This window comes from Olea europaea, chromosome 22 (assembly GCF_002742605.1).
Source record: "Olea europaea var. sylvestris chromosome 22, O_europaea_v1, whole genome shotgun sequence".
In the NCBI taxonomy this organism is placed as follows: Eukaryota; Viridiplantae; Streptophyta; class Magnoliopsida; order Lamiales; family Oleaceae; genus Olea; species Olea europaea.
The window spans coordinates 624,718-640,309 of record NC_036258.1 but is presented as its reverse complement, the minus strand read 5'-3'; positions in this window follow the sequence as shown (position 1 = coordinate 640,309).

Genomic DNA, 15,592 nt, shown 5'->3' with positions numbered 1-15,592 from the left:
TATGAACTTCAAGCACTTGTGTAATGCATCGAAATTTGTATCTGTATTTGCATTAAAAAAAAAAAATTATTCTCAGCGAACTACACATCCGTTGAATTCTTAGAATATGTATGTTGGTATGCTTTAGCTTCTTATTCCTACATGTGTACATATTCAATGGATATAAAACCATCAGTTTATTTTAGGTGGTGTTACACGATGGCGATAGGTTTTCTGATGAGTGCCTAATATTTGTAGTATTATGCTGCTTGTACATTGGGGACTACATCCAGGTACATTGGGGATTATATCTGGATATCTATAATGGACACCCGGTTCCTCTCCATTGGCCGAGGCGCCTATTGCCCCTTGCGCGGCAGGCACCTCGGCCAATGGAGAGGCGCCGGGTGTCCATAATGAACACCCTTATGTAGCCCCCAATGTTCATGTAATAAAGTCCATATTTGTACTCTGGAGAGATTTTTTAGTATGGCGGCGTTTGAATTAGGTTGTGGATGAATCATTTGTTGGGAATTGGAGTTCATTTAGAGAATCCAAGTTGCGTGCATAATGACGTGGCAAGATGCTTAGTGACACGAGCTCATTGTGCTAAGCATGGTTGTTGAGCTGTTAAATATACCTCGATCGACCACAATGTGAATGTGTTGCGGTTGACTACCTTGCTTGGATGTTTTTACAATACTTATAATTATACAATGAAGCAGCCTAATGTTGTGCTTAAGACTCGAACTATTAATGAAGTTCAACATAAATTAAGAACGCACTGAAATGTGTAAAATCTAGACTCTAGTCCACCATTTATTCTTCTTTTCTTGTTTTGAATGTAAGAGCATCTCCCATGGAGAAGCCAGAACACCAAATGAACCAAAATATGTTCAAACCTCCTCCAACCATGCATAATTATTTGCACCATTTTTGGTGCAAATGAATAGCAAACCGCATTGCACCAAAATGGTGCAAAAGAAATTTGTACCATTTTGCCCTTCATTTTGGAATAGGACAAATTTTTCTTCCCATTGTACGTTTTTTTGATACACAATAAATTTTAATTCTTAATTTAATTTTTTTATTATTGTTGTTGTTGTTGTTGATAATGTTATTTGCATTTATAATAAATCTTAATAATGTAATCAATAATAATTAAGAATTGAATTAAAATAAAAACACTCAATAAATTTTAAAAGGTAACAAGACGATTTTTTAAATTATGATGTTGAATGTAATATTTTTTTTTAATTGTGGTATTTGTATTAAATGTACCACATTTTCTAAATTATCAATGAATTCAATATTTTTGATAACTAAGCGTAATTATTATTACTAATTTATATAGTAACAAGATAAATAATTTAATAATTTTTAGATAAATAAATAATTAAGAAATGAAAAAAAAAACTATTAAATACTATTTATTCGGTATTACTTTTGATGTTATGGGTTAGAGATGATTTTCAATTTGGCGCAAGATTTGTACAAACTAACCCAAAAATATTGATGCAATGATGGGAGATGGCCTAGCCGGAAAGTAGGTTAATTCTAAGTTTCTTCATCATTTCTAAGTAACAATATTTAATTCTATTATTAACGTCAAGTTAAAGGTACATGATGGAGGGAGAATTCCTCTAGTTCGATAAGATAATATGGTAGTTAACACTAGTTTAATTGATAGTGAAATTACTCTCATATATTTTAATAGAGTTGAAATGTATTTTTATTCAAGAAACAAAGCTGCAGGGAGTGTTAAGCATACCGGTGCTATATAGAATTATTTTAAGATAATGACTTTATTTTTCTATCATGTCCGCATGACATTAAATTCTTGTCGATTTAGATAAAAATTATATTTTTGGTAATTTTCTTTTATAAAAGTTGTAGGTTCCATGAAATATGTGGTTGAAAAAATAAATTTGAAGAAAAATAAGTTTTAAAAAATTAAATAATGGCTAAATGATATATCAAATTAAATGGGTTCCACATTCCTATATTTAATTGAATCTATCATTTATTGTCATATATATACTTTCATATAGATGGTGCTAAAAACTAGCCGCGTTAGCATTATTTTAAATCAAAGTTCATGCTTTTCATTTGTCGAAAATTTCCAACCGTGTGAAAGGAGTCGTAGATCATGATTTGTGCTTGACAGGAGACCATAAACTAGCGATGATCATGATAATATTGGAGAAATTAAAAATAAATATTATGAATGTAAATACAATACAATTATTGATTGACATAATGACAATATAATATTTCTCTCATTATTTTCATGTGACATATTAAATTATGCAAAATTACCCAAAGAGTCGAACATTTCTTAAAAATTAATGCTATATATCAAATAACAAATTATTATATGTATGTTGCGTGGGACGATTATCAATAGCTCTCATTATCTTGCTTCCTTGCGATCGATCGTCTCACGATTTGGTTTAGTCTAGGCCTAGCACATGAAAGACGAGAACAAGGCTCTCTTATCAGATTTTTTTCTTGCTACTTGCTTTTACGCTGGGATCGATACTACTGTGGTCGAGGAGTTGAACAAGGACCTTCCTTCCACTCAAAGCTTTTCACTCCACTTGCGCCATCGCACTCTTTTCTCTTTCCTGCTCTCTTCCATTTTTACTCAAAAAAGGCGCTTTCCTCCCTCTCAACAATGTCCTCTTATCTTCCTATTCAATTTTTTATAATTTTCATTTTGAACATTGATATTTCTTATATGAAACAAATTCAAAATTTAATTAGAAGATTAGCAATAAACATGCCATAGTTATAAGTATGAACATTAAATCCACCTTAAATATGTCTTTTTTAGTGTAGACAAATGGATAAGATTTCAAAATATTTTAGGGAAAATCGCAGCCATAGTACCAAATTTTTCGTTTATTAGCAGACTTGATCCAAACCTTTCATTTGTGTTATCAAAAGTACAATGCCTTTTTAAAAAATCTCACCTATAGTCTAAATGGATGGAAACCATCAATTCATCTGTTAGTTGACCTAAAGTCAATATTTTGACGAAATTTTGATTAATTTTACAAGGTTAGAATGGTAAAATTACATTTTCTATAAAAACCAATTAAAAATAAAAAAATTGAAACACAAATACTCTTCATCTTCCCCACATACTCTATACACACCTATCCTCGAAAACCAAAACCAGGAATCGAAACCACCACCGCCTACCGTCGTCGTTACCATTTCCCACGCCCATTGCTTCCTGACTTGCACTTCAGCATTATTTGCCTCTCCTTAGATGCCAATTCCAAGATTTTACAATAGTTGGGCTCGTTTTATTTTAACTGCAGTGGCTGATTTATAAACCTCTCGTCTATCTCTATCCCTATTCCAACTATTCAAATTTATTACCTAATAATTTCTCTATTGATTCCTTTGTTATTCACACAATTTTGTGTTAAAAAGAAAAAAAACTGTGATAATATTCCAACTATTCAAAAATGATGGAGCCATGGAATTCATATTCAAATTTGATTGGAGCCACCACGGCTTATACATGAAATTTGATGCTACAGTAGGTGGTTGTGATTGGTTGATTTATTGCTCAAATTCTTGAAAATGGTGGAATTGTAAGTGGGCACTGGGCAATGATATGAATTGGTTGCAATGACTTTGGTGATGGTTGCTGTGTGGTGGTTTGGGAGTTGATTTAGAAGTTGTGGGTGGCGGTGGTTTAGCTTCTGTGTGGTGGAGTGGGTCAGCGTAGGGTAGGGAAGAAGAAAAATATTTTTCAAATTCTTTTCTTTTTATTTTTGGTTTTTTAATTTAATTATTTTAATTCTTTAATATAAAAATTTAAAATTACCTTCCTACCCTTTAACATATAGTCAAAATTAATTATCCTAACTAACGATCAAATGAATCCATCCATTTGGATTCTAGATGAGATGTTTTTAAAAATTTGGTATTTTAGTGGCAAAATAAAAGATTTGAGTCAAGCCTCCTAAAAAGGCAAAAGTTTGATCTGCGATATTCCCATTTTTTCATGTACATTTAGGATGGTATATTCAATTGAGATTTTTAATGACTTTTTGAGATTTAAAAAGTTTAAGGGTATTCAATTGAGACTTTTTGAAACTCTCTAAAAATTACAGTGTATTCAATTAAGACTTTTATAGACTTTTAAAAGATCTTTAAATGTTACGGTGTATTCAATTAAAACTTTTTAGAAATCTCTACAAGTCCTAGAGTATTCAAATTTTAATGACTTCTATAAACTTTTATAAAAGTCTCCAAAGTGTCAACTTTCAAGCAGAAAGTACTCATATAACACTTTAAAATATGTCTCATTAAATGCGAGATTTTGGGAGATTTTCACAAAAAAAAAAAGGTTTTTTTCAATCTTTCTTCTCTTTAACATTTTATGGACATGTATGATTAAAATTTATTTTTTTCTATTGATTATATTCTATTTATTTTTTTCTCTCTCATTATTTATCTCTATTTTTTATGAAAAAATTAAATTGGATTCTTGTAATTTTTTTTCCATTCACTTTTTTTGTATATTATTTTTTAATTAAAGTCTTAAAATTTAATTTTTTTCTAATTTTTTAATCATATGGGAAGAAGAGGTGGGCGGAAATTTCATAACATATTCACGAGACTTCTATTTTAAATGAAAATCTTTTGAATTCCAGAAAAGTCTATCAAAATCTTAAAAGTTCCAATTGAATACACCTTGAACAAACAAATGGATAAAATTTTGAAACTGTCCATTACTCATCTCTTCACCACATTCATGATTCAACTAGTGAATGGTGAAAATAAGGCATGACAATGGTTTTTTGTTGAAGCACTGATAAGAGTGTTTTTGCACACTTATTTAGGTCACAAACGTGATTTAATAACGAGCAAAATGATTGAATTGTGACTTAATCTCGTTACATTTGTGAATTGTAGGGAACACCGATAAACATGGTGAAATTCAGGAGAAAAGACGCGAAAAAGGACTAAAATGACGCAAAGTGAAAGTTCATGGACCAAGGTGCAATTATCCAAAAGTTGACCCAATGAACAAATCAAGAAATTAATTAAGTCAAATGCTAATTGATGATATCTTGAGATGATGGAATAGAAAGAATGAAGAAAAGATGCCGAGAAATGGAAACAATCTCTTTAGGATCCTATATAAATGAAAACTCGACTAGAACGAAGGAGGCGCTGTTTTTACAAGAAAAAGAGAGATTCTGAAGAAGAAAACGAAGAGAGAACAAGAGGAAAACATTGCGCCAAGTGAAGATTCGATTGAAACTTAATTCAGGTGATGACATTTCTTCAACTATTTTGTATTTTCTTCTTTTTAGCATGTTAGGCTAGATTTTTCATTACTAGGAGATCGATGAACCTTGCAATACTACGTTTGATTTTTGATTTGGATATTTAACATATTTAAACGCACGTTCCGGAATTGAATGATTTATTACATTTCTATTTCCATATTATTATTATGCACGAAATTATATGATTTTGGTGGCCTGTTTTATGCATTCGAAAGAAGGAAAAATAAGCTTGACGTAGTATAAATCATCATAGGGTCCTATAGGGGATAGAAATATACCTCCATGCCTTATGTGAATTGTTGGATATTCATGAAATCATAATGCATTCCGGTATGTTAGTATTCGTCATAGAGATATAGTCGAATCACATATTGGGGTATGTTTCGCATTGCTCGAGAGAGATTGCTAAATTAAAATAGGAATATTTATTTATCATTTGTGGGACTGTGTGTCAAATTTGCTTAATTGAAAATTGAAAGGGTATTGCTTGGGGATTCGTGATCCGAGTGCGTTAGTAAATTCATTAATTCCATAGATTCTCGTAGATTGTGTCCAAATCATTTTGCATTTAATATAATTCTCTCACTCATAATTGCATCATAATTCACATCTTTTTTAGCTAAATCACAATACATCAATTTTACTTTCGTGTTTCAGTTAAGGTTATAATAGGTTGATTTGAACTAATTCAATCATTGTGGGATCGATACTTGGACTTATAGTCTATTTTACTACTTGTTAACAAACCGTACACTTGCATTGGATTTTAAATCGAAACAAATAATTTCGTGAACAAGTTTTTGATTCCGTTGCTGAAAATTGAAATTTAGTTTAATTTTATCTATCGTGACACTAATTCGAATTTACCTAGATCAGTAGTAGTTAGTTTACTAGACTTAGTTATTGTTTACTTTAATTTAATTTTGTGTTATTTTGCTATCTCAGAGCTTGTATGTAAAGATTACCTGATCGAGATTTGGTTCCCATTGATCCAGAGATCAAACGCACATTTTTTCACAGGTAAAGAGAAGCAAAAACGGCACAACAGATGGCAAACGAGCAAAATCGTCCGGTAATTCAACTCAACAAAGGCACGGGGGTTGAAGATGAAGGGAATATGGTACTTGGGGACTTCATGGCACCGTCGGTGATTCAGAGTCAATCTAGTATTGTGTATCCTCCATTTGGGCAACCGAACTTCAAGCTGAAAACAAATGTGATTCAACTATTTCAGAATGGACATCAATACCACGGGATGGATAGTGAGAACCCACATACACACATATTTCGATTTCTAGACATGTGCCAACACTTTAGGTATCAGGGTATCTCAGATGATGCTATAAGACTGCGATTATTTTCACACACCTTGCGGGATAAAACACTTGAATGGCTGGATTCACTTCCCATTGCAAGCATCACCACTTGGAACGAGCTAGCCCACAAATTCTACACTAAGTTCATTTCGCCAGCTAAGGTAGCAAAAATGCAGCATGACATCTTAATATTCAACCAAGGCGAATCCGAATCATTTGAAGAGGCATGGAATCGTTTCAAAAATATGTTGAGGAAGTGTCCTGAACATGGCTTTTATAAGAAGACACAGATCCGATTTTTCTACATTGGACTACTTCCATCCTTTAAGAGCATGGTGGACTCATCATCCGATGGGTCTATCTCCATAAGAACAATTGATGGAGCATGGGAACTGTTTGAGAGAATGGCTACAACTTCAGTCATGTGGTCTACAGATCGAGTGGTTCAGAAGAGAACACCTGGGGTTTATAAAGTAGATACTTACTCAGCATTATCCTCAAAGATAGACTCATTGTTCCATAAGGTTGAGAGCATTTCACAGACCACCAATGCAAAACAAGTCAAGAAGCCAAGCTGTGAAGAATGTGGAGCAAACCGCAACACTGTCAACTGTCCAATTCTCACATAGGGGGTCGAACATGCAGATTTTGTGCAATGGGGTCAATGCCAACAAAACAATCCACATTCGGAAACCTTCAATCGGGGCTGGAGAAAACACCTAAACTTCTCATGGAGCAACCAGAATCAAAACAGACCTCAAGGTCAATTTCAGCAGTAGGATAAAAAGACACCATTAAAAGAGATGTTAGAGAAGTTCATGGAAACGACTAATCAGTAAATGGAGGCCAACAACTAGTTTATGTGAAAGACAGACGTAACTCTCCAAGACCAAAGTGCTGCAATCAAAAATTTGGAGACGCAAATGGGACAGATGGCTATTTCCATGACAGGTAGAGCACCAGGAAACCTACCCAACAACACTGAAATCAATCCTAAGGAGCACGCAAAGGCTATAACAACCAGAAGTGGAGTACAACTACCAGAGATATATGTAAAAAGATATGTAGCTAGCAAGGAATCAACACCAACCTCAGATGACGAGATTGTGGAACAGACTGAATGAACAATAGGGGCTGTTGCCAAAAAGAATTTCAATACATCACGGGGTACAGCTACCAATTCTATCAGCCCTCATGAGCTACCTATTTCATTCCCGTAGAGGTTGAGAAAGCACAAATTGGATCAGCAATATAATAAATTTTTTGAAGTATTCAAGAAATTATACATCAACATCCCATTTGTTGAGGCACTTGTTCAGATGTCGAGTTATGCAAAATTTCTAAAGGATATCCTCTCTAACAAGTGAAAGATAGAAAAAAATGAAACAGTGATGCTAACTAAGAAATGCAGTGCTAGGATCCAGAAAAATCTGCCTCCAAAACTAAAGGATCCAAGGAGTTTTACTGTACCTTGCATTATTGAAAATTGTCATTTTGATAAAGCTCTGTATGATTTAGGTGCAAGTATTAATTTGATGCCTCTTTCCGTTTTTAGGAAACTCAGTTTGGGAGAAGCTAAAGCCACAACAGTCACCCTACAATTAGCAGATCGATCCCTTACACATCCAAGAGGGATCATTGAAGACGTGTTGCTAAAAGTTGAAAAGTTCATATTTTCAGCCGATTTTCTCATCTTAGACATGGAGGAAGATAAGGATGTTCTACCCATATTGGGGCGACCCTTCTTAGCTACTGGTAGACCTATTGTTGATATTTAGAAAGGGCAGCTTATATTGAGGCTTGGCGAAGAACAAATCTCTTTCAACGTATTCAAGAGAATGAAATTTTCCACTAAGTCAGACAGCTGTTTCCAGATCGATGTAATTGACAGAATAATTCAAGATACATTTCGGCTACGTCATCCTTCTGATGCATACGAGGCATGCGTTACACATTCTCAATCCACTCACACTGATTCAAGTGAAATTGAAACATGTGCACGATTTTTGAAACTAATCCACCATACATGCGCAAGCGTCACTTCGAAGAACTGTGAACTAGGACTATAAAGTCAGTGTCATCTATTCAGCAACCTCCCAAGTTGGAACTAAAACAATTGCCACCACATCTTCGATATGCTTACTTGGGGGAGTCTTCTACACTCCCGATTATTATTTCAAATACTGCTAGTGAAGTGGAGGAAGAGATACTTCTTCGTGTGCTGAGGGAGAATAAAATAGCCATTGGATGGTCAATTGCAGATATCAAGGGGATCAGCCCATTGCTATGCATGCACAAAATACTCATGGAGGAGAAATTCAAACCAAGCATTGATGGTCAGCAGAGATTGAATCCACACATAAAGGAAGTGGTTAGGGCTGAGGTATTGAAGTTGCTCGACGCAGGCATCATCTACCCAATATCAGATAGTACATGGATCAGTGTAGTGCAGGTTGTTCCAAAGAAATGGAGTATCATAGTGGTGCAAAACGAGAAAAATGAGTTGATTCCTACAAGAACAGTGATTGGATGGAGAGTTTACATATATTACCCCAAACTAAACGCTGCTACTCGAAAGGATCATTTTTCACTACCGTTCATTGATCAGATGTTGGAGAGACAAGCAGGGCACTCGCATTACTATTTTCTGGATGGGTACTCCAGGTATAATCAGATTCCAATAGCGCTTGACGATTAGGAGAAGACAACTTTCACATGACCCTATGGTACCTTTGCATACCATAGGATGCCTTTTAGTTTATGTAACGCTCCTACCACTTTTCAGCGCTGCATGATGACTATCTTTTCGGATATGATTGAGAAATTTATCTAGGTATTCATGGATGACTTCTCAGTGTTTGGGTCTTCATTTGATGAGTGTTTGGAGCATCTGAGTCTTGTGTTATAGCGGTGTACAGAGACCAACTTGGTATTGAATTGGGAGAAATGTCACTTTATGGTACATGAGGGCATCGTGTTAGGACACAGAATCTCAACAAAGGGTATTGAGGTGGACGGAGCAAAGATTCAGGTGATCGAAAAATTACTGCCACCAACATCAGTGAAAGATGTTCGTAACTTCCTCGGACATGTCGGGTTCTACAGAAGTTTCATCAAGGATTTCTCAAAAATTAATAAACCACTGTGCTGTTTGTTGATGAAGGAATCCACATTTGAGTTCACAGATGAATGTTTGCTGGCTTTTAACTCCTTGAAAGAGAAGTTGATTTCAGCACCCGTGATCATCACACCAGATTGGAACCTGCCATTTGAATTAATGTGCGACGCCAGTGATTATGCTGTTGGGGCCGTATTGGAACAACGAAGAAATAAGATATTTCACGTGATCTATTATGCAAGTAAGACCTTAAACGATGCTCAATTAAACTATGCTACTACAGAGAAGGAGTTCCTTGTAGTAGTCTAAGCGTTTGATAAATTTCGATCATATCTTGTGGGATCAAAGGTCATCGTTTATATAGATCACGTTACCATCAAGTACTTAATGGAAAAGAAGGATGCCAAGCCACGTCTCATTCGTTGGATACTGCTACTTCAGGAGTTTGATTTGGAAATCAGGGATAAGAAGGACAATGAAAACGTGGTGGCAGACCACTTGTCTCAACTGGAGACCACGGAGCAGACAGAGATCGTGAAAATCAACGAAGTCTTCCCAGATGAACAGATTTTTGTTGTGGGGGAGGCACCCTGGTATGCTGACATAGTTAACTACTTAGCCAGGTTTATCATTCCACCAGATTACTCGACTCACAAGAAGAAGAAATTTTTCGCTGAATTGAAGTATTATTTTTGGGAGGATCCCATTCTATATAGGCGGAGAGTTGATCAAATCGTTCGTCGTTGCGCACCTGAGGAAGAAGTGCCTTTGATACTAGAACATTGTCATTCATCTACATACGCATGGCATTTTGGTGCTTCAAAAATAGAGGCGAAGATCCTTCAATCAGGTTTTTACTGGCCTACGTTGTTTAAGGATGCTTTTAAATTCATGAAAAGGTGTGACCGATGTCAATGCACCGGTAATATATCTAGTAGAAATGAAATGCATTTGAACAGTATTCTGGAGGTGGACTATTCGACGTCTGGGGGATCGACTTCATGGGGCCATTTTCCCCATCCTTCTCTAATCAGTACATATTAGTGGTTGTGGATTACGTATCGAAGTGGGTAGAGGCCGTTGCATTGCCTACCAACGATGAGAAGGTGGTGATTGAGTTTCTAAAGAAAAATATTTTTACCCGCTTTGCCACACCGAGAGCTATAATCAGTGATGGGGGCAAACATTTTTGCAATCACCAATTTGAACAGTTGTTGACTAAATACGACGTTAAACATCGTGTAGCCACTACATATTATCCTCAAACCAGTGGACAGGTTGAAGTATCCAATAGACAATTAAAGCGAATACTCGAAGTCATAGTAAACTCTTCACGAAAAGATTGGTCTAAGAAGTTGGACGACGTCTTGTGGGCCTATAGGACTGCATTCAAGACTCCTATAGGGATGTCACCATATCGACTGGTTTTCGGGAAGGCATGCCACTTACCTTTTGAGATAAAACACCATGCTTATTGGGCAATGAAGAAATTGAATATGGACTTGAAGGTTGCGGGTGAAAAACGTCTACTACAACTCAATGAGTTGGATGAGCTTAGAATGGAGGCCTACGAGAATTCAAGACTCTACAAAGAACGCACAAAGAAGTGGCATGGTATGCATATTCAAAGGCATGAATTTAAGGTGGGGCAAAAAGTGCTACTCTACAACTCTAGACTTAAGCTGTTTCCAGGAAAGCTGCGATTGAGATAGTCTCGTCCATATATTATTACACAGGTATTTCCACATGGGGTAGTTGAGATCACCCACGACAACAAGAGGACATTCAAGGTCAATGGACAGCATTTGAAGCACTATTGGGCGGCGATTTTTCAAAGGAAAAGTCTACCGTTCATCTTCGACCACAAGAATGACGTAATACAGTAAAGTCGAGCTATCGACTATAACCTAGCGCTGGGTGGGAGGCAACCCACTGTATCCTTCTATTTATCTTATTTTTCACATTATTTTACGAGTTATTTAACTTTCGCATTTGCATTTTTCTAGGTCATCGTTCATCCATGCATGTTAATAGGACAAAATTATCGTCCACATAAATTCCTAGGCATTGAACACATGTTCGGTAAATTTGAAATGGTTTTGGGTGAGTGGGCGTATAATTCACGCATTTCAAGAAACAAAAAAAGGCGTTTTCAAAAATTTAAAGGGGAAATGTGTACTAGAGACTTAAGCGAGGGAAAATAATTTTTTGTATTTCATTATGTTTTGTTTTAAAAAAATAAATAAATAAAAATTTGTCTATGCGATCGCAGAGACCCCAACCGAACTAAAAAAGGGGGAATTTTCTTTCACCATGCGACCGCATAGGAATAAACTATGCGGCCGCATAGTAGTGGTCCGGTCATGGACTTTAAGCCATGACCGACTCATTCGAACCCACTTTCCCGATTTTCCTCTCCCAATTCTCTCTCACACCTTAGGTCCCAATATTCTCATCTTACACACACGCACCCACAAACATTCCTAGGACCCTCCTTCATTTCTTCAATCATTCCCGCATTCATCACACAAATCCAAGGCGAAAAAGGTTGCCCTTTATTCCTTCTCTTCATTTGGACTTTGGTTTGTAAGTTACTCACAATTTACAATTGGGAATTGAGTTGAAAGGGTGTAAGTGGGCTTGGTTTATGGCATTGATTTATGTTTACACATTGTGGGTGATTATATTATGCCAAGTATTCATAAAATGGTGTCAAATTTAAAGCACACAACATGTTCAATAAATTGCCTAAGTGACGGTTGTTGTGCATTTTATGCAATCCTGCATTTGATAATCTGAATATGTACATTAACATACACATTACGATCAAATGCCATAAAAATTGAGCTCGAAACACTCACTCACCAACCACACACATGTAGGCACACATGTTAGGTTCTCGTCACTTCACCGCACCCACTTCGTCCCTTGCGTTAAGTACCTATAAGACATTCCATGGGCTTGAAATATGACTATGTGCCACTCACACTATGTACTTTCATATGCTCGGAGGTTGCTTAGGAAAAATTCGAGTTCTCTCGATGATATCCGGGGTGAAAGTGCGCACTTAATCATGAGTCACTTGACACAATTTGGATGTTTTGAGCTCCGTTTGTGTGTGTATTGTTATTTTGCCTTCCTTATACATTCTTGAGCATGTTTTCTTGAAGTTTGCATATTACCACATTCACAAACACTTGAAAGGCCATGTAAATCATCAAATCCATTTTGCAACACATAGGCACATGGCTAGGTCACGGCATGTCATGGCACCCTACATCCCCTACTTTACACCATTACTTGACACACCAAACGAAGTCCAATTGATTTGAAATTTGAGTATATGGTAGACCTCATTGAATACTTTCATGTGCCCTGAGAAATTTTGATATTTTTCGATAATGTCTAGGCCCAACATGCGCACTCGATCATGGGCCAAAATTTTCAAATGTGCATGTTTAGGCCTAATTTTCTTAGTTTTTCATATTGGCACACTATTTACACTATCTTGAATATCATGTTTTGAAGAGTGCACACCAAGGAGTTATATATGAATGTTGAAGCAAGTTTGGGGAATTTGTGAAATATCTCATTCCCTCTCTCGTTTTTCAACACAAAGTTTAATGAATGTTATTTTTACACCTTTGCAGGATGCCTCTAAAAAGAACATCAAAAGGAAAAGAGAAGGTTGGTTCCACATCTGGCACAACCCGGACTAAAGAGCCCGGAGGAGGTGTCAGGCGATTTCTATCTTCTGACAAAGCAGCCCGTTACACCAATGTTGTCCGTGAGTGGGCACTCATCCCCGAAAGGCCAGTTAAGTTAGATGATTTCCCCAATTTTGAATTGATTTATTTAATCCACAACTGTGGGTGGAAGAAAGTGATTGACAGACCGCACCCAGTATATGAAAATCTGGTGAAGGAGTTCTATGCCAACTTCAATACAGAAATAGACACGCCTGAATCAGATCATCTGCATCAAACATGGGTTCGGGGTAAATGATTATGTTTTCACCAGAAGTAATTCATGACTACTATCAGCTAACCTGGAATAATGCAGTCCCAGTCCCACATGATTTCAACTGGATTGAGGTTGCAGAAGTTTTATTGGGTTGTGAAAATGCTTGGCCTCTCCCTACTGCAGATTGGTATCAGATTGACCTCACCCCATCTATAGTCATCCTATGGTTGTTCATATGCCACAACATCGAACCCATATCCCATAGGACGACATTCACAAATCAAAAGGTGGGGTTTATCTATCATTTAGTTTGGGGAAACAAGAGTGACTTGGTCACTTATGTCTACAACCAGATACACATTACAGACGCATGGAGAGACAGACACACCTTACTGATTTTCCTAAGCTTGATAAGTGGGATTTGTAGAGTTGCAGGCATACAAGTTTAGCCGGGGAGGCACCAGAGAAACCAAATCCCTATATCAAGCGCCTCACACTCGAGGCCCAGGACTGGGCCAGAATTAAACATCAACAGAAGTTGGAAAACGAGCGACGCCGACAGCAACAGGCTGAGGAAGGGCAAGCAGCTGAGGACTTTGAAATGCCACAAGCTCCTCTACCACCGGTTGACATGGATACCCAGTTATTGAGGCAGATGTTTGCCACTATGATGAGACACAGCCAAGACATGCAGAGTCTTCAGCACTCATTTGGAGCACTGAGTACCACCATCCAGCAAGTGCAGATCGATATGGCAACCACACGAAACTTCGTTCCATTGCCAGCAGCGAGTCCCTTGCAGCGCAAAGACAGATGAGTACCTTTGATGGGCGATTGGGCATGTATATTAGCAGGATGGATGGGATATAGTAGCTGGTGGAGACTAGAGTTCAAGCCATACAGGTGGAGCAAACCTAGCAGTCTGAAATATTGCGATAGATTTTAACCCACCTTCCTCCCTCTCCTGGAGATGATGCTGCCGGACCCAGCCTTCTATCACATCCACCATTTTGATCAGGGGAGTACTGTTTACTCCATTTTGATTTTTCTTCTTCATTTTGTCCTTTAAATTATGTCTTTAATCTTTTATTAATCTTACATTGAGGATAATGTATTAACTAAGTTTGGAGAGGGTGATATAATTTTAAATATTTATCTGTGTTCATTAGTATCTGTTTTCCATTACTGCATAATATATGCATGATGAGTGTTTAAAAAAAATTCTTTGCATTTTATTCAATTGTTTTAATTCTTTTCATGTATGCTTGTGTGGGTTTGATAACCTTGTTAGCTATGATGCTAATATTGTACTAGTTTAAAATGCAAAATGTTGGATCTAGTGTTAATTAGACTAACTGATACTTGTTGATGCAACACTTGACATTATCTTTGCACGCTATTCATGCTTGACATATTAGGCGAATGACTGGATTTTGGACATAAAGTAGGAAAATAATGATAACTCTCTATTGAATTAATCTATAAACTACCTTAAGACAGTTTCGTGATGGTTGAGCTATTATATGGGAGCATTGAGATGAGCGGGGGCTCTGTGCATGAATTTTATTGTGTGGATTGCTTAGACCAGAGTGAAGATTAGGTGAAAATCTTAAATTGGGGGTTGGTTTTGGAAACTAAGGCCCCGTTCTCTTTACCGTTTTCGAGTCGTTTTCTGTTTTCGATTTTTCAAAACGGTGAAAACGTGTTCTCTTTCCTGTTTTCGAAAACGAATTTTCGAAAACGAAAAAAAATTTGTGAAGAAAACACAAAACGACTTTTTTGTCGTTTTGAGCGTTTTCAGTGTAAAACTTGAAAAAATTGAAAACGCGGGAAACACTTTTTTTTTTCTTTTTTTTTTTGAGGAGGTGGTGTGGTGATTCTCAAAATTTCAAAAAAAA